The sequence below is a fragment of the Meles meles genome, chromosome 6 (assembly GCF_922984935.1).
Source record: "Meles meles chromosome 6, mMelMel3.1 paternal haplotype, whole genome shotgun sequence".
Taxonomy (NCBI): domain Eukaryota; kingdom Metazoa; phylum Chordata; class Mammalia; order Carnivora; family Mustelidae; genus Meles; species Meles meles.
In genome coordinates this window covers 116,090,566-116,112,278 of record NC_060071.1, presented here as the reverse complement: position 1 = coordinate 116,112,278, position 21,713 = coordinate 116,090,566, and the positions used below count along the sequence as shown (strand labels likewise).

The 21,713-nt window shown below is 36.0% G+C and overlaps 1 protein-coding gene and 1 pseudogene across 6 annotated transcripts in view; both read right to left on the bottom strand.

Moving 5' to 3' along the window:
* Window positions 1-21,713, bottom strand: part of FUT8 (fucosyltransferase 8) — a 398,079-nt gene that overhangs the window by 234,800 nt on the left and 141,566 nt on the right. The window lies entirely within an intron of this gene.
* On the bottom strand, window positions 2,830-3,128 carry LOC123943859 (annotated as a pseudogene).

Genomic DNA, 21,713 nt, shown 5'->3' with positions numbered 1-21,713 from the left:
AATTCTTATGATCATCTAATTTGGGGAAACATGCTCTAGAAAATGAAATCTATGTATTAAAAGAACTAATATCTAATCAGCAACTTCTGTAAGCCCATCATTATAGCGACAAAGTCATTATCATGTTTAACCAAAACACATTAGGAGCTAAAGGCCTGTTTTGAAAGTTCCACATTCCTAAAATACTGATCATAAAAGCCTTAAGATGAATTTTCAGTTATATTCATTACTTCATTTAACAAGATTAATGTTCTGTGTTACCTATAAGGGCAATTTCTAGTTACTATATCAAAATTTCCCATTAAATTATTTTACAAAATGCAAGCTAGTCTCAAAATTAGACAAAACTGACATTTTAGGGGTGCCGGATGGCTCAGTTGGTTAAGCAAATGCCTTCCGCTCAGGTCATGATCCTGGAGTCTCTGGATCAAGTCCCACATGGGGCTCCCTACTCGGCTGGGAGTCTGCTTCTCCTTCTGACCTCTCCCCTCTCACAGTCTCTCTCTTATTCTCTCTCTCTTTCTCAAACAAATAAATAAAATATTTTTTAAAATGGCATTTTAAAACAGAATAACAAAAATTATTAGAATGTCCATGATATAACAGAATAATCAAAATAAATTTTGTAATACAAATGTCTTTAAAAATATTAAGAATTTTACCTTAAAAATTGTAATTACCTAGATCATTAAAATCTATAAGAGAAAATGTCTATATCAGGTATATTTGCGAGAAGGAAATGTTCTATACCTAAACTGCCCAATAAAATAAACACTAGCCATATGTTGCTACAGAGCACTTAAAATATGGCTACTGAGACCGAAGGGGAGGCACACTACATATTTGAGCTTACTCATACAGTTTTAACATGTATTAAAATGAGAGGAGTGTATCTTTGGGATTAAAAAAAAAAAAAGGTCTAAGTGAAATAAAAGCCTAGTAAGAAAATCTAGACTAAATTATTTTCATATTTACATTAGTAAAAGGCAACTTAATCCACCTCTTTCATTCCAAGAAGATACAAGCAAAGGCAACTCTGAATATCTTCATGTCAGCAAGAAGTTCATTGTTACCAACACAAAAAAAGTTTGAAATCACTAACTGCAAGAGAAAAGCATTGATGACTCATTCCTAATCCCTTAAATCAATCACTATAACTTCACATCACTAAGTAATACAGATTTCTTTAGCAGAAATACAGATTTCTTTAATACAGATTAAACCCTTTGGAATTTTATTTAAAGTAACTTCACTAAGAAAATAAATATAAGACTTTCCATCTATTAGTACACTGGTCAGAGACTCAAATTTCAGCTACCAGAACTTAAAAAACTAGAGAAGCTTGCCCTCTGCCTTTTATGGGGAAAAAAAGGGGGGGGGGGGTCCAGCTATAGATAAGAATAATGCAGAAAATAATTCAAAGCATATTCTTAATAAGGGCCAAAGGCACAAATTCTGATCCTTCACCCTAAAAGGTTAAGAGAAACTCAAAGAAAAATGATACAGGAGCAGGTACGGCTAAAACCCATGGCAACAACACCCCCCAAAATGTCTGAAGTCAGCTCTCTATAATTTACTACCTACAGATTAATTCACCTTTTTCAAGAAAAAAATTTTGCAGAGAATACTAATTACCAGGAACTACACTGAGCACTGGGGATAGCCCTGAACGTGAACTTAGTCACTGTTCTTAACAAGAGTCTATGATAGGTCCAATGTAGTCCAATTCAAAAGTAGGCTGAAGATAGTACTTCTGGGTTCCTCCATCTAACATCTGGTTTTGGCTGAGAACATTTAGCCTCAGACTGGCCTGCCTTGTCAATACCGAGTCTACTTACAACCTAATTTTATTCTTTTTCTCTTTCAGATTCTAAAATAAATGTCTACTTCAGAGATTCTGCTTTGACCCTTTTTTTAATGTTTTTTTTAAGATTTTTTATTTATTTATTTGACAGACAGAGATCACAAGTAGGCAGAGAGGCAGGCAGAGAGAAAGGGGAAAGCAGGCTCCCCGCTGAGCAGAGGGCCCTATGTGGGGCTGGATCCCAAGACCTGAGGTGAAGGCAGAGGCTTTAACCCACTGAGCCACCCAGGAGCCCCTTTTTAATGGTTTTTATAAACACTTTATTTTAATGAAGCTGGTACAGACAATTTCCATTTAAAACCTATATCCCAGGCCAAAAAGTACAAATAAAATTAAAAAGAGCAGTGTTCTTTTATACACACTTCTGCATGAATAACTTTGTTAACTGCTAATTACATTAGAACTTTTCCGGATTTTCTGACAAGACTTCTTTTATCTTAAAATGCCTTCTCCTCAGTGAAGCCATCTTTGGAGTTAGTCATAACTCTCACCATCTCTATCATCTCAACTCCAGCCTGATACTTCTCTCCTTTTGGTCCAGACCCACAAATTTTTAAAGTACCTTCAGATTAAGGAAAGATCATTTTTCCACAGTTCAGTTCTCTGAAAAACTTGCATTTCCCACTGAAAATTACAGTCTAGGAATGAAGTATCACATGCTAGAATTTCAGGGCCAACTGGAAACTCATGAATACTCATATTGCCTGTGAATGCAATGCTGGAAAAGGTGGACTTTCTGTGCACACATGTAATTTTTTAAAAGGAGAGGGCAATACGAAGGGGGCTTAGGTTTGATCACTAAAGCTCAGCATAATAAAAACAAGTGATAATGAATAACAAGTACTAGAATTCAAATTACCAGATGTTTTAAAGATTTTCAATTCCATTTTTAACATCACATTACAAAAGAACTATTTTTAAAAATAAAAAAGGATTGAGAGTAAAGAAAAAAATAAAAAGAATATCTAAATTGTTGAATGACCCCCGTTTGAATGATAAGGTTCAATCACTTCTTCCATTCCCAGTTCTTTTGCAGTGTGATCATCAGCAATTCTCTGACCTTCAAAAAGAAACCTGAGTGAATTCATTGGAACTGCCTGTCTCTGACGCATGATTCTTTGAGTTTCTAGAGATGTGTTGTCATTTTCACTTTGAAGTGAATCTCAATGCTATCCTATCCAAGGACTGTGGGTTTAATGTATTCTCCTTCTTTCTTCTAAGACCCCAAGTCCTCAGCTGACAGTTTTGCCTCCTGGGAAGACATGATGAAGGAGGCTTCACCCAGGGTCTCTGCACAGTAGTGGCTTCGGTAGGCAGAATCTCACTCTGGATTTACAAATCCATCTCTCTTTCCAACAGCACAACACCGCAGATGGAGGGACTTCTGCCAGGCACTGCATCACTCTGCTTTGACTTTTTAACTTTTGGAGATTTCATAATATTCAGGCTTTTCTAAAAATTCATTTGTATTTTTGTTATAAACATTATCACTTTACCAAAATTTTTCTTGTATTCTCAATTTAATTATCACAATTGATATTTTCCTTTAGCAGATTACAATGATGAACACTGGCAAGCCTTAAAACTAATGAGTTCTTAATTCTTCATTTTAAAAATGTTGAAATGTATCCCTTTATTATGCAAATATACTTTCCCAGCATCATCTTTCTGAAAATTAATAACTTAAAGTTACCTATATGTTATTCAAATCTGAACCTTGACACTCCTCCCCTCTAAAAGAAAGAAAGAGAGAAGAAAGAAAAGAGAAAATCTCCCACTCATCAAATATTTATTGATCCCTACTATGTGTCACGTGCTATTTTAGGTGCTCAGGATATCTCCTAAAGGGCTGGCTGGAAGGGCTGGCTTAGTGTCCTGACCCCTGGCTCCATTCCATTTAGCAGAATCCTGCCCTGGTACATGTATCCCCTCCTTTGCAGGAAACAGGACTGGCCCAACTCTGCTCTGGCCCACAGAGCAGAAGCTGCTCTGTGAACATGAAAAGGAGGCAGCAGTTTTCCTGGTTTTAGTCAGGCACTCAAATCTTTAACAAGCTTAGTCACAACTCAGGTCACATGAAGTTAAGCATTTAATAAATGTTTTGATGATAAAAGAAAAAGAACTCATGGAATTTCATTCTGATAAGAAAATAGTCAATAAACAAATACAAACACGTGTGCACATACGTACATAATAGTGTCATAAGTAAGATGATACGATAAAAAAATAGATATTTTAGACTGAGTGATCAGGAAGAGTTTATATGAGGCTGTCAATGAATCTTCGATAAAGTGTCATGTATAATACTATCACTCAACCAATTCCAGTTTTTAACTTAACAATACGTATGAAAAGTACCAACTTACTGATTGGCAGACTAGGTGTTTTGTAAAACATCCTCCTAGAATCTAGAACTAAACAAATTAAAAATTCTACTTTGGGGGCATATGGCTGGCTCAGTCAGTAGAGCATGTGACTCTTGATCTCCAGGTTGTGGAGTTCAAACCCCACATCGGGTGTGGAGCCTGATTAATTAAAAAATAAATAAATAATAGTAATTCCACTTTCATTTACAATTAGTCAAGCTGTCAACTTCTTGGTGTGTAAAAGAACCCAATTTGTTTTTAAGCCATCCCCTCCCCATGCAGCACTTTTTTTAAACCCCCAAAGTGCAAAGGCACATAATAAATTAAACTATCATCAAAGTACAACTCTCCTAGGATTTTTTTTTAAAGATTTTATTTATTTATTTAACAGACAGAGATCACAAGTAGGCAGAGAGGCAGACAGAGAGAGAGAGGGAAGCAGGCTCCCCGCTGAGCAGAGGGCCCTATGTGGGGCTCCATCCAGGACCCTGGGATCATGACCTGAGCCAAAGGCAGAGGCTTTAACCCACTGAGCCACCCAGGCGGCTCTCTCCTAGGATTTTTAAGAATGTTTCCATATTACAAGTCATTACTACCTGGTGGCACAGTAAATAACATTTTTTAAAATGAGATTTATCTTTTATTCTTCAATGGCCTGTATCAAATTTCCTCAAGCTACTAACTCAGAACCTAAACCACAGTGACATTATTGTTCTAAAAACCTAAGTATCTAAGATAACCATCTGGAGTGGAAGACAGAATGTCTCTTTCCAGAATAGTAACCATATATACAAAGGTTTCTGTAATTGTGAATGCACTGCTAACCTCCACTTTCCAAAAGGAAATACAGGGAAAAAATTAGAGCTCTCAAGCATTTGCCCTTCAAGGAGTCCCTTTAGAGGGTTCTCAACATTTCACAGACCTGGTCCTCTAACTAAAAAGATTAAAGGAGATAGAACTTAGATTTAGCTACATTTGTCTCTAACTTTTCTGCTACCTTCATCAGCTACCTCTGATGCCTGATAACATCTAAAACAGGGTGCTTTTTTTTTAATCTGGAACTTTAAAAAAAAAAAAAAAAAAAAAAAAGGACACTTCTCCCTACTGTTTGGCACGACTGGCTCTATGGCTCAGATTCCTCTATCTTATCCCAAACCAAACTTACCCAGACCAGGGGCTGTGAAAAAGGTTCTCTCATCAACTCTTGCTCTGTGATTATACTTACATCATAGTGATATCTAGTCAACCTGTAGCCTCATGCTATGACAAAATTTAGAGTTTCTCCTGTACACTGTTTTTGCAATATTAGAGTTCTTTAAATATTTTTCAGCAAAGTGCATAGGCATTTGATTAGTTTCAGGTCAGAAAGGCATACCCAGAATAGGTCATCTTATAGGCAGTCTTTTCCATATAGGGGCTCAAGGTGGTCCCAAGGTATTCCTAGTCTCCAAGGTCCACATTTAAGGTCAGAGACCTAACTCCTAACTCATTTAACGGTAATAGTTAACATTTATTGACCCACTACTTCATGCCAGGCACTGAGCTAAAGACTTTGCACTTATTATTTATCTACATTTTACAGATGTAGAAATTTAGTATCTAAAATTAACTAACCAAACACAGCTAGTATCCAAGAATCAGACCATATATGCCTTACTCCATAGCTTATGAATTCTAGAGAAATTCTAAAACAAACACCTGATTGACCTAAAAGTAAATATATATATATATATATTTTGGTCAGTAACAAAAAAAGTATATACTTCAGTAGAAAAACCTTTATATTTAGGATTAATTTTTATTTGGAATAAATCTAATCATAAGAACTCAATCATATTACCATACATATAATAATACTTATCAAGAAACATAAAGAAAAACATAACTAGAACTTGAATTATCAGAAGACTTCTTTGAAAATGCAGATAATTTTATTAATAAGTTTCTGTGAAATAATCACGTTTTTTAATCAATCTTGAAAAGCCTTCTAAAAATTGATATACTCTCCTATCTTAAAACTGTAAAGAACTTAAAAAAAAAACTATAGGTGTGGCTGGCTGGTTCTGTCGGTAGAGCACGTGACTCTTAATCTCAGGGTGGTGAGTTCAAGCCCCACATCAGACAGTAATAGTGACTACTATTAAAAAATAATTTTTAAAAAAAAGAACTTAAAAGTGGTTCCTAGGAAGAAGACAAGGGTTAATAGCATTAGAACACTGTACTAATAACAGTAATAATAATAATAATACTAATAACAGTAATGATAGGAGTAGTTACAGGAGCAGTAGTGGTAATATAGTAGTATTTATTAGTATTATGAGTAAAAATAAGATACCAAAGAAAATATAATTTTGCTTTATTGATCCTGAACCATGCAAAATCTGAGAGTCCTTATTAAGAGTAGTAATTCTACTTGTACATATATATAACTAAATGTTATGGAAGATTGTAACTTAACCAATTAAGTCTAGGATTAAAGAAAACTTAGAGACCAGGTACTGGAAGGTTAGCTTTAAAAGTATCTCTGCTATCAACTCAACTGTCATCTCCATCCAGCACTATTCTCAAACTCTCTCATTCTCCACTCAGAATATCGTCACTCCCTCCCTACTCTCACAAGGCACATTTTTTAAGAGCACAATTCCCCACTTGTCACAGTTTTAGAGATTTCTGTCTTTCCTCTGGACTTTTGCCTCTTAAGACTTAATTCATGTCACATGTTGTGGCTGTCTCAGGCATTCAGCACAGTGTCTGAATCACAAGTTTAAAATAGAGGAACTGATTCTACTTAAAAAAACATTTAATCATCTAACGTATAAGTCACAATGAAAATTTACTAAAGGCAGCTTAGAAGTTACTGAATTTTGTGTATAAAGAATTAAGGTATAAAGAAATTCAAGACAAATAATGTATTCTGGACCACAGCCCTATCTGATTTGATTGAGGTCTTAAGATATCAGTATTTTCAGGCAGGAATTTCCACTATTAAATCTACTTTCAAAGCTACCCATTTACTAAAGAGTTTGAGTATCCCCTCCTCTGTAAACCTTTTCATTATCTTCTAGGCACAATTTATTATTCCTCCCTGTGTGCTCCTACTAAGTCTTACAAATATGCCAATTATACTTACCACACTAAGCAGACCAGGACTAAATTTCACACAACTCAACACATTTCACATTACAAACTAATACCCTTAAACTACCTTTAGGACACCAAATTCAGTCTCTTAGACATCATCTTATTAATGACTGTGGTTACTGCATGAAGCTCTGGTAGCTCACAATGCCAAGGAGTGGAAGAAGTGTGAAGCCAGGCCTCCCTGAAGTTGAGGTAAACATTTGTTATTATCCTGGCCTATGGTGGAAAAAAAATTAACTCTTCCTACCTCATTTCCCAGTCCTTCTACAGACAAAGCCTTGGCCACAAATACACAAAAGTTGGGATGGCTAAGGATGAAGGAGGGACTGAAGCTGTCACTCTAAAATCCTGCAGGATAGGTGTCCTCTTGTCTGGACTACTCTCTCCCAGGCCAAACTCCAACAGTCCGTAATTTCTCCCTTGGGACAGTGCAGAGCTATAGGTATTGCCGGGTTGCAAATATATGAGTAATCAGGTAATCAAATATATGAGTGGGAGACATGCTTTAAGTACCCAGCTCATATTGTCACAGCAGGGTGAGAAGGATCCTTTTCCTCCAGCTTCATATGCCTACCATCCCAGTAACAGAGTTCAAATCCCAGAGGCTGCACCTCTCTCTACAAGGAGGTTGGGCCAAGATCCATTTGCTTAGCTCAGGCACAGCTAGCAATCCCACTCAGACACGTTTGATGTTGTACACCAAATAGGATTCCTAGTCCCAAGAGAGACAACATACCTAGGAAACAGAATTAGACGTTTTTGTTTTTGTTTTATGTAGGCTCCACCCTGGGCTTAAACTCAAGACCCTGAGATCAAGACCTGAACTGAGACCAAAAGCTGAATGCTTAAACAACTGAGCCACCCAGCCAACCAACTAAATTCACCCTAGAATTAGATGTTTTATAATGACACACTTTGGCTTTATGGAGTAACTCCCCATTGAAATACCCAAACACCTCCTAACTCTCTGCCATGTGAATTATTTATTTTCAAACACATTTTGGGGAACATATTATTATATAGGAAATTAGGGGACTTCCTACGTGGCAACTACTGACATACATTTCCAGCTCACCTACTAAACTATCAGCTTTCTAGAGGCAGGGTCTTAATCATTTTGTGTCCAACATTATAGCAGTTGTTCATTAAATTTGTTGGAGAAAGGGCAAGAAATCAAGACCAGGAAAAAAAAGGAGTAAGAACAGAAAGATATATGATGAGCATCCTTGTATACATCACTTTAAATGCCAACCAATACAGATATTCCTAAGTGATATATATATATATCACTTATATATACATATATACATATACATATATATACATATATATATCATATATATACATATATATATATATACCTATATTTAAATCCTATCTTCCCTGAAAAAATTGCAAAGAATAAGAACAAATTCCAATTATGGAATTTTACTGCTTTTAAATGAAATGAACCCAACAATTCTGCATGATATTTTCCTTCCCTTGGGTTCACCTATATCTCAACAGAAACATGATTTGGTTTTTTTTTTTTTTCATGGTAAAATACCTTAAAGATGACAAGAGTGAAAAAAGCTAAATACTTTATAAAATGTCAACTTAGAAAGTCAGAAGAGAATATGCAGTATAGAAGGTCCTAGACAATCCTTTAATAGCTTTTATGGGTGAGGAAGTAGATTCAGGATCATCAGACTAACTAATTGTTTCTAGAAGTTTCTATCACTACTGACTTTCCACTCAAAAGGCTAGACCCAGTTCAAGCCTAAACACAAGTGACAGTAGAGGAAAAGTCAGAAGAACGCAGAGAAATCTAATAAGGAATCCTAACAAAGACATCAAATGAAACCCACAAATATAAAGTCAGTGAGGAAAAATTCAATTTTTAAGTACAACACAAATATTAAATTATTTAACTACAGATTACTTACAACCTAAGTATGAGAGTCCAGAATACCAAGTCCGACACTTGGTAAAAAAGTGACATTTTTATCACCTAGTTACAAAATTTCAATTTTTAGAAGAGAACAATGGGAATCACTATGGCAATGTAAGTCCTAAAGAACTGTTTTCTAATCATGTAAGAAAACAAATATTTTCAAGATCCAATAAAAGTTAATTAGCACTGGGAGAGAAAACATAAAATATTCCTGAAAAGAAAGATAAAGAAAGAGACTGAAACTTGTAAAAATCCAGGCAAGGAAATGGCACAAACATAGAAAAGCTAAATCAGGGGGTGCCTGGCTGACTCAGTCATTAGAGCATTCAACTCTTGATCTTAGGGTGATAAGTTCAAGCCTTGCGCTGGGCACAGAGTCTACCTAATTTAAAAAAAATAACAATAAAATTTTTAAAAAAATTGTTTGATCTCAGGGTCCTGGGATCGAGTCCCACATCAGGCTCTCTGCTCAGCGGGAAGCCTGCTTCCTCCTCTCTCTGCCTGCTTGTGATCTCTCTCTGTCAAATAAATAAATAAAATCTTTAAAAAAAAAAAAGATTAAAAAAATTGTTTTAAGCTAAATCAAAAGAAATGGGAAAGCTAAATGCATACGCAGTTCATCACAGTGATAACAGAATAAACTGTCAGTCTGACCAACCTAACAGTATGTCACTCTATGAAAAAACATACTATTAAAAACACAGTAATACAGAATGAGAAAACACACTAACTACAAAAAGCACAAATTTAAAAAGAAATTATTATCAAAACTATGTTAAAAAATCTATATATGAAAAAGAACTAAAAGAACCATATACTCACACATGGTAGCTATTGTCATGTTAAACTCTGGGATAAAGGATGATTCTCTTATTTTAATAAAACAGTTGTCCGAATTACCTATAACATAGTGATTTTTTAATGTAATGTTTTTTAAAAGAAAAAAAACATTTAACATATAATATATGCTAATTTCTCTTTCATACTTCAACCAAGATATTGAAGCACTGAAGTCAAGATATCTAAGCACTAAATTCATGATGTACATTAAGGTTTGTTTTTGTTTTTTTACCACATCATAGAAATGTAAGGATTAACACTATTACTCTATCCTCTACTCATAAAAATAATTAGTGAACAATGTATTAATTAAATTAATACATCCAGTCTGAATGAGCCATCCAATTAATTTCATAAATCCAAAGTATCAGCACAAGGTTTTTGTTTTGTTGCTTTCTTGTTTTTATAATTTTTTTAAGATTTTATTTATTTATTTGACAGAGAGAGGGAGACAGAGACAGAAAGCACAAGCAGAGGGGAGCACAGCAGAGGGAGAGGGAGAAACAGGCTCCCTGCTGAGCAGGGAACCTGATGCGGCACTACATCGCAGGACTCTGGGATCATGACCTGAGCCGAAGGCTAGTGCTTAACCGACTGAGCCACTCAGGAGCGCCAGCACAATGTTTTGATAACCATTCCCAGAATCAACAGTATAGTTACCATAAGTGCAAATTAGTGAAACTTGACAAGAACCTACACCCAAAAAGTCTGTAAAAATATTTTTTGTATAGTTCAAGAGTATAAAAATGAAACTCTGATTATTTAACATAGGAAACAAAGGAAAGGTTGCCAGTGTCCCCAAACTACACTTGCAAACAGAAGAATAGTAACTGGACTAAGAATGAGTCATTTCACCAATAACAAGAGTCAGTCCTAAGATCAATTTCCCTCTGAAAAAGTTCTATACTCATTCCTGCAAATTAGAATACATTACCTCAAACTGTGCAAACCTCATGCCAGAAGGAAATCAAATTCCAAAATACTGTCAAATCAGACAGAGGATATCATACCAAGTTTCACCATTACAAAATTGCCAAAAAGAGTCAAAAATAATCTTCAATCATATCCAACATGTAAAGAGCTTATAATTCATCACTCCTGTTCTCATGAAAGAAAGAAAGAAAGACTGACTTTGCCGGGGGGTGGGGGGGTGTTGAAAATCAACAGCTCTTCTTAGATCCGTCAGAGAATTGAACTCAGAGGGCAAACTGTTACCCTGAAAACCAGAGACACAGACAGGCAGATACAGAAAATCACAGTGTGGGAGCTTCAGAAGCCTAGGAACATAATAAGCCCTTAGCTGGAGCCAGGATCAATAGGAATACTTTAACAATAATCAACAATTTGATGGAGGCTCTGTGTCAACTAACTTGGAGTGAAAAATGGAGAGGGAATCCAGTCTTTGAAAGGTCCTCATGCATTCCTGACTTTTTACCTCCAATAACCCTATCAGATTCTCACTGGGAGAGTCTGAGAAAAAACTCTTATTTCCAGAAGGGGAGGGGAAAAGTAACCATCTTGAAATATGCCCAGAACTCTCTGTTATTCTTTAAAAGGACTGTCTGTAAAAACAAAACAAAACAAAACAAAAAAACTATTTAATAAAGCTTAAGAAACTAGAATTTTATAGAGTCTGACAAACCAAGGTTTTATAGAATCTAACCAAACCAGAGGGAAAGTAAATATCCAATTCCAACCCCTCCATTCTTCAACATGGGCTAAGGAGATAACCAAATCAGGCTCACTAAAACACTGGGACCAAATACACCAATCACAATTAGTTATTCTAATAAAATAACTATGGGGCATGCCAATAAATATGAGGCACCACTGACTGGGTGCCTCAGTCAGTTAAGCAACCACCTCTTGATTGTAGGGGCACCTGGGTGGCCCAGTTGGTTAAGAATCTGCCTTGGTTCAGGTCATGGTCTCAGGGTCCTAGGACAGAGCCCCGAATTAGGCTGCCTGCTCAGTAGGAAGTCTGTTCTCCCTCTCTTTCTCCCTCTGCCCCTCCCCCTGTTCATGCTCTCTCTCTCAAATATATGTGTGTGTGTGTGTGTGTGTGTGTGTATACATATGCATGTATGTGTATAAAAGAACTGCAAGCCTCAGACCCTATTAAAGGATTCTCTACAAAACCCGAAACCAACAGGGCAGACAAAAACACTACTAATTTTAGCCTCTGACACCACTGCTATGGAACATAGTAAACAGCCTAACTCCTGATCAGATAAACATAAAACCTCAACTAAAGGCCTAATCATTTCAGTTTGTTTTACCTAATATAACATGTCTGGCTATCGATAAAAAGTTACAAAGCATTGTAAAGGCAAAAACTATGATCTGAAGACACAAAGCAAGCCTCAAAACCAGACTCACGTATCACAGAGGTTTTAGAATTATCACTGAGTTTAAAAATAGCTATGATAAATACACTAAGGGCACTAATGGAAAAAGCAAACAACATGCAAGAACAGGTGGGTATTGTAAGCACAGTTATGAGTAAGAAAAAAATCAAAAGGAAATGCAACAAATCAACACCAGTGTAACAGAAAAAATGTCTTTGATGATAAACAATAAACCAGATCCATGAAGCTCAGAACATACTACACAGGATAAATACTATAATATGTGCACCTAGGCATATCATAGTAAAACTGCAGCAAAACAGATAAGAAAATCTGGACAGAATCCAGAAGAAAAAAACTTACCTAGACAGGAGAAAAATAAGAATTCCGTCAGACTTTCTCTTCAGAACCATGCAAGCAAAGCGAGCAGAGTGAAAAATTTAAAGTGTTAAAAGAAAACCCACCAATCCAGAATTCTGTACCTATCACAATTATCCTTCAAAAGTGAAAAGGAAAGGGGCACCTGGATGGCTCACTGGTTTAAGCCTCTGCCTTTGGCTCGGGTCATGGTCCCAGGGTCCTGGGATGGAGCCCCGCATCGGGCTTTCTGCTCAGGAGGGAGCCTGCTTCCCTCTCTCTCTCTGCCTGTCTCTCTGCCTACTTGTGATCTCTCTCTGTCAAATAAATAAATAAAATCTTAAAAAAAAAAAAAAAGTGAAAAGGATATACAGGCTTTATCTGACAAATAAAAATAAAAATTGAGGGAACTGAACCTACTCACCTTCCTTGCAAGAAATGTTTAAAAATTCTTCAGGGATGCTGGGTGGCTCAGTCAGTTAAGTGTCTGCTTTTGACTCAGGTCATGATCCCAGGGTCCTGGGATCAAGTCTGTATTCGGGTCCCTACTCACCAAGGAGTCTGCATCTCCCTCTATGTCTACCCTGCCCCGCCCCTGCTCTTGTGCTCTCTCTCTCTCAATCTCTCTCTCTTTCCAATAAATACTTAAAAAATAAAAATGAAAAGTTTTTCAGAGGGAAAGAAAATTATAAACCATTGTAATTTTGTACAAAGTTGTCAGAAAATGTGGATAACATTTAAAAACTGAAAAGCATTAGAGAAGCAATAAAGACAAAATTAAATCTTATTTTTTATACTTGATCTAACAAATAACAACTTGTTAAAAATAACAATAGCATAATATATTCAGTGATCACAGCTTATAGATAAGTGAAATGAATGACAGCAATGTTATAAGGGATGGGAGAAAGGAATTGGGAATAATCTGTGATAAGGTACCTGCACTACCCATGAAGTGGTATATTATTATTTGAAAGTGAACAAAGATTAATTGTAAATGTGTAATTACAAACTCCAGGGCAACCACTAAAAAATTTTACAGTAAGTATAATGATATATAAGATATGATAAAAAAAAAATCAAATAAAATGTTCAAATGAAACAAGAGAAAGCAGAAACAGAGTAGAAGACCAAAAAAAAAAAAAAAAAAAAAAAAAGAAGAAAGAAAGAAACAGCAGGACATGGAATAGAAAACAGTTTAAAAATATGGTAGATATTAATCCAAGTATACAAATAATTACTTTAAACATAAATGATCTAAATACATCAACTAAAAGACAGAGACTGTTAGTCAATGATAAGGGGTGGGCATTACCCAATGTCAGAGGGTTAATTCACCAAGAAGATATAACTTCCTTTATATGTATGCACCTAATAACTGTGAATCAAAATAAATGATGTAAAAACTAGTAGAACTGCAAAGAGAAACACATGAATTCACTATTTTATTTGGAGACTTTAATGCCCCTCTAGTCAGTAATTGACAGAACCAGTACACATAAAATCAGTAAGAATATTGTAAAACTGAATAGCATCACAATCAACTGGATCTAATTGACATCTACAGACTCTTTGATTCAACAATAGCAGTATACACATTCTTCTCAAGCTCAAAGAGAACATTTATCAAGATAGACTATATTCTGGGCCAGAAAACACACCTTAATCATACAAAGTATGCTTTCAGACTACAATGGAATTAAACTAAAAATTAGTAACAAAAAGATAGTTAGAAAATACCCAAATATTTGGAAATTAAATAACACACAATAATAACATGAGTCAAAAAGAAAGTCGCAAGAAATTAATACTTTAAGTAAAAATGAAAATAAGGGGCGCCTGGGTGGCTCAGTGGGTTAAGCCTCTGCCTTCAGCTCGGGTCATGATCTCAGGGTCCTGGGATCGAGTCCCGCATCGGGCTCTCTGCTAGGCAGGGAGCCTGCTTCCTCCTCTCTCTCTCTCTCTCTCTCTCTGCCTGCCTCTCTGCCTACTTGTGATCTCTCCCTGTCAAATAAATAAAATCTTAAAAAAAAAAAAAAAGTATTTGTGGAATGCAGTAAACATACTACCGCATTTTCTCTTCCTGAGAAAATTTTTATAGCACTGGAGTTATATATTAAAATAATAGGAGTTAAAATCAATCACTCAAGCTTCTGCCATAGGAAATTGAGAAAGAAGGGCAAATAAAATCCAAAATAAGCACAAGAAAATAAATAATAAAAATCGGAAGCAGAAATCAATGAAACTGAAAATATGTAACTAAAAGAGAAAAGGCAACAAAAGTAAAAGCTGTTTTTTTCCAAAGATCAATAAAATGGATAAACCCCTAGTCAGGAAAAAGGGAGAGAAGAAACAGATTAGTAATATCAGAAATGAAAGAGGGCCCATCACTAGTGATCCTACTCACATTAAAAGGATAATAAAGCAATATTATAAATAATTCAAGGCTCATATATTTGACAACTTAGATGAAAGGGAATAATTCTTTTAAAGACAATCTACCAAAGCTCACACAAGAAGACACAGATCACACAAATAACCCTATAATAATCTAAGAAAATAAATAAATAATTAGCAATATTCCAAAGCAGAAAGCTGCATACCCAGATATTTTCTCAAACAAATTCTATCAAACACTTATGAAACAGAAAATACCAATTCTCTGCAGTCTGTTAAAGAAAGAAGAGGGAGCATTTACTAATTTGTTCTGTGAGCCCAGCATTACTTTAATACTAAACCCAAACAACATTACAAGAAAGGAAAACTATAAACAAATAATCTCTCATGGACAGAGATGTAAAAAATCCTCAAAAAATATCAGCAAGTCAAATTATACAGCACAACCAAATAAGATTTATTCTAAGTATATAAATCAAGTTCAGCATTTTAAAATCAATTTTTTAATGTAATCCATCACACATCAACACACTGTACAAGAAAAATCATGTGATATTGATACCTGCAGAGAAAGAATTTGATAAAATTCAACACCCATTTATGATAAAAACTCAGCAAACAGAAGTACAAGGGAAATCCCTCAAGCTAATAAAATCTACAAAAACCCCATAGCAAATACCATTCTTAATAGTTAAAAACTAGATACTTTCCCTCTAAGATTTTCCCTCTCACCATTCCTATTCATATAATATTGGACACCCTAGCTAATGCAGTAAGACAAGAAAGGATATAAATTATATAAAGTAGGAAGGAAAAGATACAACTGGCTTTGTTCACAGACAGTATGATCTACATAACAAATCCCAAAGAACTGTAAGGGAAAAAAATACCTGGTTGTAATAAGCAATTATAGCAAGACTATAGGATATAAGGGAACTCTGTACTTTCTGTTGCATTTTCTCTACAGGTAAAAACTACTCCAAAAAATAAAATTTAAAAAAAAAAAAAAAAAAGGATGCCTGGGTAGCTCAGTTGGTTAAGCACCTGCCTTTAGCTCAGGTCATGATCCCGGGGTCCTGGAATCAAGTCCTCCACTGGGCTCCTTGCTCGGTGGGGAGCCTTCTTCTCCCTCTGCCTGCTGCTCCCTCACTTGTGCTCTCTCTCTGACAAATCAATTAATCAAAAAACCAACTAAACAACCAGCACAATGGTCCATTAATTTAGAATAGGTGTTTAAGAAGTGGGGAAAAAATGTGCTTAACATGATCATGATTTTCCTTCTTTCCTCTTCTTTTTTTTTCCTATGAGGCTGCAGAAGTAGCTGATTGGGGGCTGGGAGGAGGAGAATCCTCTAATTTCTCAAGCATATGTGAATCCAACAAAATAAACACTACACAGAAAGTGAAGATTCCAAACCATAAAATAAATCAAACATATCCATACTCTACTTTCTAATCTTTGCCAATTCAAATTTCTCTGAAACTAGAAAATATTTCTTACAAGTAGAAGAAACTTTATCTTGCTAAATATTAGCAGACCAACTTCAAGGTCTAAAATGAGGAGGAAAATCCAAACAGTTTAATAAAAGCCTGAATCATCAGCTACCATATCCACCCACACCTCTCAAAAAAAGCCTTCCAGGATTCATCTGAATGGCCCACAAGTCAAAAGAATCTTGGATTTTTTTTTTTTTTAAGACTTTATTTGAGAGAGCAAGTAAGAGAGGGCATGAGAGGATGGAGAGGGAGAAGGAGACTCCCTGTGAATCTGGGAGCCCAATGCAGGACTCGATCCCAGGACTCTAGGATCATGACCTGAGCTGAAGGCAGTCGCTTAACTGACTGAGCCACCCAGGTACCCAAAATCTTGGCTTTTTAAAGGTCAAGTTATTTTCACTGATGTGGACAGCACATTAAAAAAACACAGTAACATTCTCCTACTCTTTTCATTGAAGGATAGAAATGTGAACAGAAAATATGATACAGAAGGTATGTATTTTTATTACCATAATTATAGCATCTATTTTATTAGTTTTTAATTATGATCATTTTCATGTATTTTTTTTAAAGATTTATTCATTTGAGAGAAAGAGAGAGCACATGCTTGTATGTAAGCAGAGGAGAGGGGCAGAGAGAAAGGGAGAAAATCTCCAGCAGATTCTACACGAAGCATGGAGCCCGACAGCAGGTGGCTTGTCTGCCTCCATTTCAAGACCCTGAATTCATGACTGGGCTGAAAGCAAGAATTAGATGCTTAACAAACTGAATCACTGAACCCCCTTTTTAACGTACTTTATTTCAAGTATTGCTACAGTATTATTGCAAATTTTATATTCTAATATTCTCCTAAAACTAAAAAAAAAAAAGGAAAGAGAAAAAAAAAGAAATCACCATTGTTGCAGTCTCTGGTGATCATCTCTGAATAATCCAAATACCTACCCTGAAAAAAGGGCCTGGGAAAATTTGTCTGTAATTAAAGAGCTATATGCTAGAAGATCCTTAAATTCAAGTGTTGAGAGATTTCCAGGGTTTCCCGGAAGATGGGTCCGAAAATCTACCATATGGGATGAATCAAAAATCCATTTTCTTCTACTTCAGTCACTCTTTTTTTTTTTAATATTTTATTTATTTAACAGAGAGAGGTCACAAGTAGGCAGAGAGGCAGGCAGAGAGAGAAGGAGAAACAGGCTCCCCACTGAGCAGAGAGCCCGATGCGGGGCTCGATCCCAGGACCCTGAGATCATGACCTGAGCCGAAGGCAGAGGCTTAAACCACTGAGCCACCCAGGTGCCCCTACTTCAGTCACTTTTAATGCAAATCCAAAGATGTTGGTTCAACCTGTATTTATACTTAACATCAATACATAGACATTATTAATTTGTACCTTGAAAAGAACAAGCATAGACACAACTACACGTGGTTTTAGTATTACCAAAAAATTTCCTTGTAAGTATCCACAAAATGTTTACGAAGTAACTATTATGTATTTTCAACATTCAGAGACAGAATTCAAACAGCACTGCAGTGAGCTATTTAAAATGTTAAAAAAGCCAATAGAAGAAGAATCACTCACACCTAGAACTCTTGGACCAGGCTCCACCTCACTAGACTATTACCATTCTCTAGGAGGAATGTTTCTCAGATCCCTTGACTGCAGGAATATTATGATAGAGCAATGTGAGCAATGAAGGGAGATCTACCCTCTCATGCTCACTTGAAAAAAGATTATTTCATTTTCTGAACTCAGCTGAGAGAGTGCAGCAACGATACATTTTTTTAACTTCAAGTGAATTAACTGACCTCAAAAATGTCTCTATTCCAAATATATTATTCAAACTGAAAAACAAAATATGATTAAGTCAGAGAGATCAGGACTAACCTCATGTTTACTTACTATCTTCATGAGTGATCTTCACCCAAGTAAGTAAAATGTAAACAAGGCCACATTCACAAGTCAGAATTTATCATATCAGTATTTAAATCATTCTCTATTTCCTTTTTAAATTTTGTCACTCTATCAAAACTACTGTCAGCATGGTATATAGCAGACACTCAACAAATTTCAGAATCTGAGACCTACAAAGGCCCATACAGATCATTTGGTCCATTCCTCTTTTCTTCCAGACCTCCCCATTTTACCCATTGAGAAACTAATAGCTGGAGAAGACAGTAACTTTCTCAAGCTATTTAATAGCAGGGTACAAACTAGAACCAAGGCAACTTGATTTCCATACCGGTATTCTTTCCACTACATCATCCTTTTGTCAAGAACTCTGAAGAGTCTGAGATTTTATCCTACATGCATGCTAAGCAATCAGCCTGCCATAGTGTCCTGGATACTGAGAAACAAAATCATCTAGCCATACTAGATACTGATGACTGGAACCACATACTCCCTTGCATCCTTGTACTTGGGGAATAGTGTCTCCCCAAAAGTCATTCATTGTCAGTGTGACCTTATTTGGAAATAGGGTCTTAGCAGATATAATCAAGGTAACATGAGGTAATAGTGGTTTAAGGTGGGCCCTAATCCAGTGACTGGAGTCCTTATAAGAAGGGGAAATTTGGGATACAGATACAGAGGGAAGACCACCATGTGAAGATGGAGGTAGAGATTAGAGTTACACTGCCAGGAAACAAAAAACACTAAAGACTACTTGTAGGGGCGCCTGGGTGGCTCAGGGGGTTAAAGGCTCTGCCTTCGGCTCAGGTCATGATCTCAGGGTCCTGGGATCGAGCCCCGCATAGGCTCTCTGCTCTGCAGGGAGCCTGCTTCCTCCTCTCTTTCTGCCTGCCTCTCTGCCTACTTGTGATCTCTGTCTGTCAAATAAATAAATAAAATCTTTAAAAAAAAAAAAAAAAACTACTTGTAAACAAGAAAAGTTGGAAGAGAAAAGAGCCTATTGTTTTAAGCCATAAGTGTGTGGCAATTTATTACAGCAACCCTAAGAAGCTAATATACCTACATGCAAATCTTCCAGTATATATTAATGAGACTTTATTAGCCCAGCATTCTCATTAGCATAACTCTACTATTCCAGGAGACTCTTGCATGAATATAACTTGATTGTTCATTTCAGAAGCTTCAGAAAAAAACCATTATCTCTTCAACAAGAAGCATCAACAATTTTCAAATCCTTGCTTTGCTGTTTCTACCAATTCTAAACTATTATGGTATTCAATCCCAATCAAGCCCAATCACTACCACTTAAGACTCAAACCAAACTTCAAATTCTCAAATTTTGACCTTGGATTTGCCCCACTAAGATATCACCAAAGCCTTCTGAAGATGTTATTGTCCTTCATAGCAATAAACAATAAACTCAGCTTTATTTTACCAATAAGTTGTGTTAGTGGTATTTGGCAACTCAGCATCAGATAATCCTGGCAGAAGATATGACACTACTGGATCAGAGACAAAGAACAGCTTACTACTCAAAACAGCAGGAGCCAGAGTATCATCATTTGTGCTGGTTCCCCAAGCCCTAATTCTTTTTTTTTTTTTAATATTTTATTTATTTGACAGAGAGAAATCACAACTAGGCAGAGAGGCAGGCAGAGAGAGAGGAGGAAGCAGGCTCCCCGCGGAGCAGAGAGCCCGATGTAGGGCTCAATCCCAGGACCATGACCTGAGCCAAAGGCAGAGGCTTTAACCCACTGAGCCATTCAAGCGCCGCCCCCCAGCCTTAATTCTTAAAAGGCAACACAAGGTGAGCCAGTGATGCCTGCACACAGAGTATGGTTGCTACAGGAAAAGAAAGATGAGCTTATGAAACCCCAATCTTTCAAGGGGTTTATAAGCTAAGTGCCCTCTCTTTTCCCCAAAGGGATTACCTTTATTATCCTGGACAGCAAAGAAATCTGTAACCTGTTTTCCTTAGGAAAACACTATTTCTATCTTTCTAGGATACTTGGTATACAAATTTCCTTGAAAAGATGGCCCCCAATAAAAGCTGTCAATGCTTCCACTCAGAGTACAGACAGAAACACAAGAGTCATGCAGAATTTTCTCCAAATAGCTGTCTCCCTTGTTCTAAAGGGCTAGAAATTCTTAGGAAATCAGAATGAAATTGGTATAATATAGTAAATAGAAGATGTTACAGGAGAAAAAAAATTAGAGCAAAGAGGTGTACTTTAGTATAACTAAAACCATTTCAACTGAGTCATAATCTCTTAATATGCCCATACATCAAGTATCTAAAATTAAATATTTAAATGCTATTTTATTTTAAAAGGTTCCATTTCTAAAACAGTATCTTGAACAAGTTTTGTTCTGTTTGTGTGTGTATGTGTGTGTTTTGTTTTGTTGTTGTTTTGGCTAATTTTCTAGGCTTGGTAGTGCTCACGAGAAAAAGGAAACTGGTAGTTCTGAACATGAATATCACTAGTCATCATAGAAATGCAAATCAAAACCACAGTGAGATATCACCTTACAGCAGTCAGAATGGCTAGTATCAAAAAACTGAGAAATAACAGGTATTGGTGAGGAGATGGAGAAAAGGGAAACTTGTACACTGTTGGTGGTTTTATAAACTGGTGCAGCCACTATGGAAAACAATATGGAAGATTCTCAAAAAATTAAAAATACAAATATCATATATTTTATTTTATCTATTTTATCCATAGATACTATTCAAGTCATACAATTTATCTAAAATATTCAGAAACAACAGAACAGTTCAAAGTTGCAGTGACTCTTAATCTCCAGGCTGAGGAGCTGGAATCTAAAGCAACATTCTCTGATTCAGAGCATAATATTTTTCTCAAGATCTTTTTATTTCTATAGCACATAATGAGCCAGATAATTCTTGTAAATAATCAGTAGCCTTTTTGAGATCACTACATAGCTAATTTTTTATATTACTAATTTCCCCAAGGCAGAAGGACAATTTCCATCACTTTCAATCCAAATATTCATTCAAGAAAGCTTAAACTTTTTATGCCTGACATTTGCCATCTTCAAGAGTA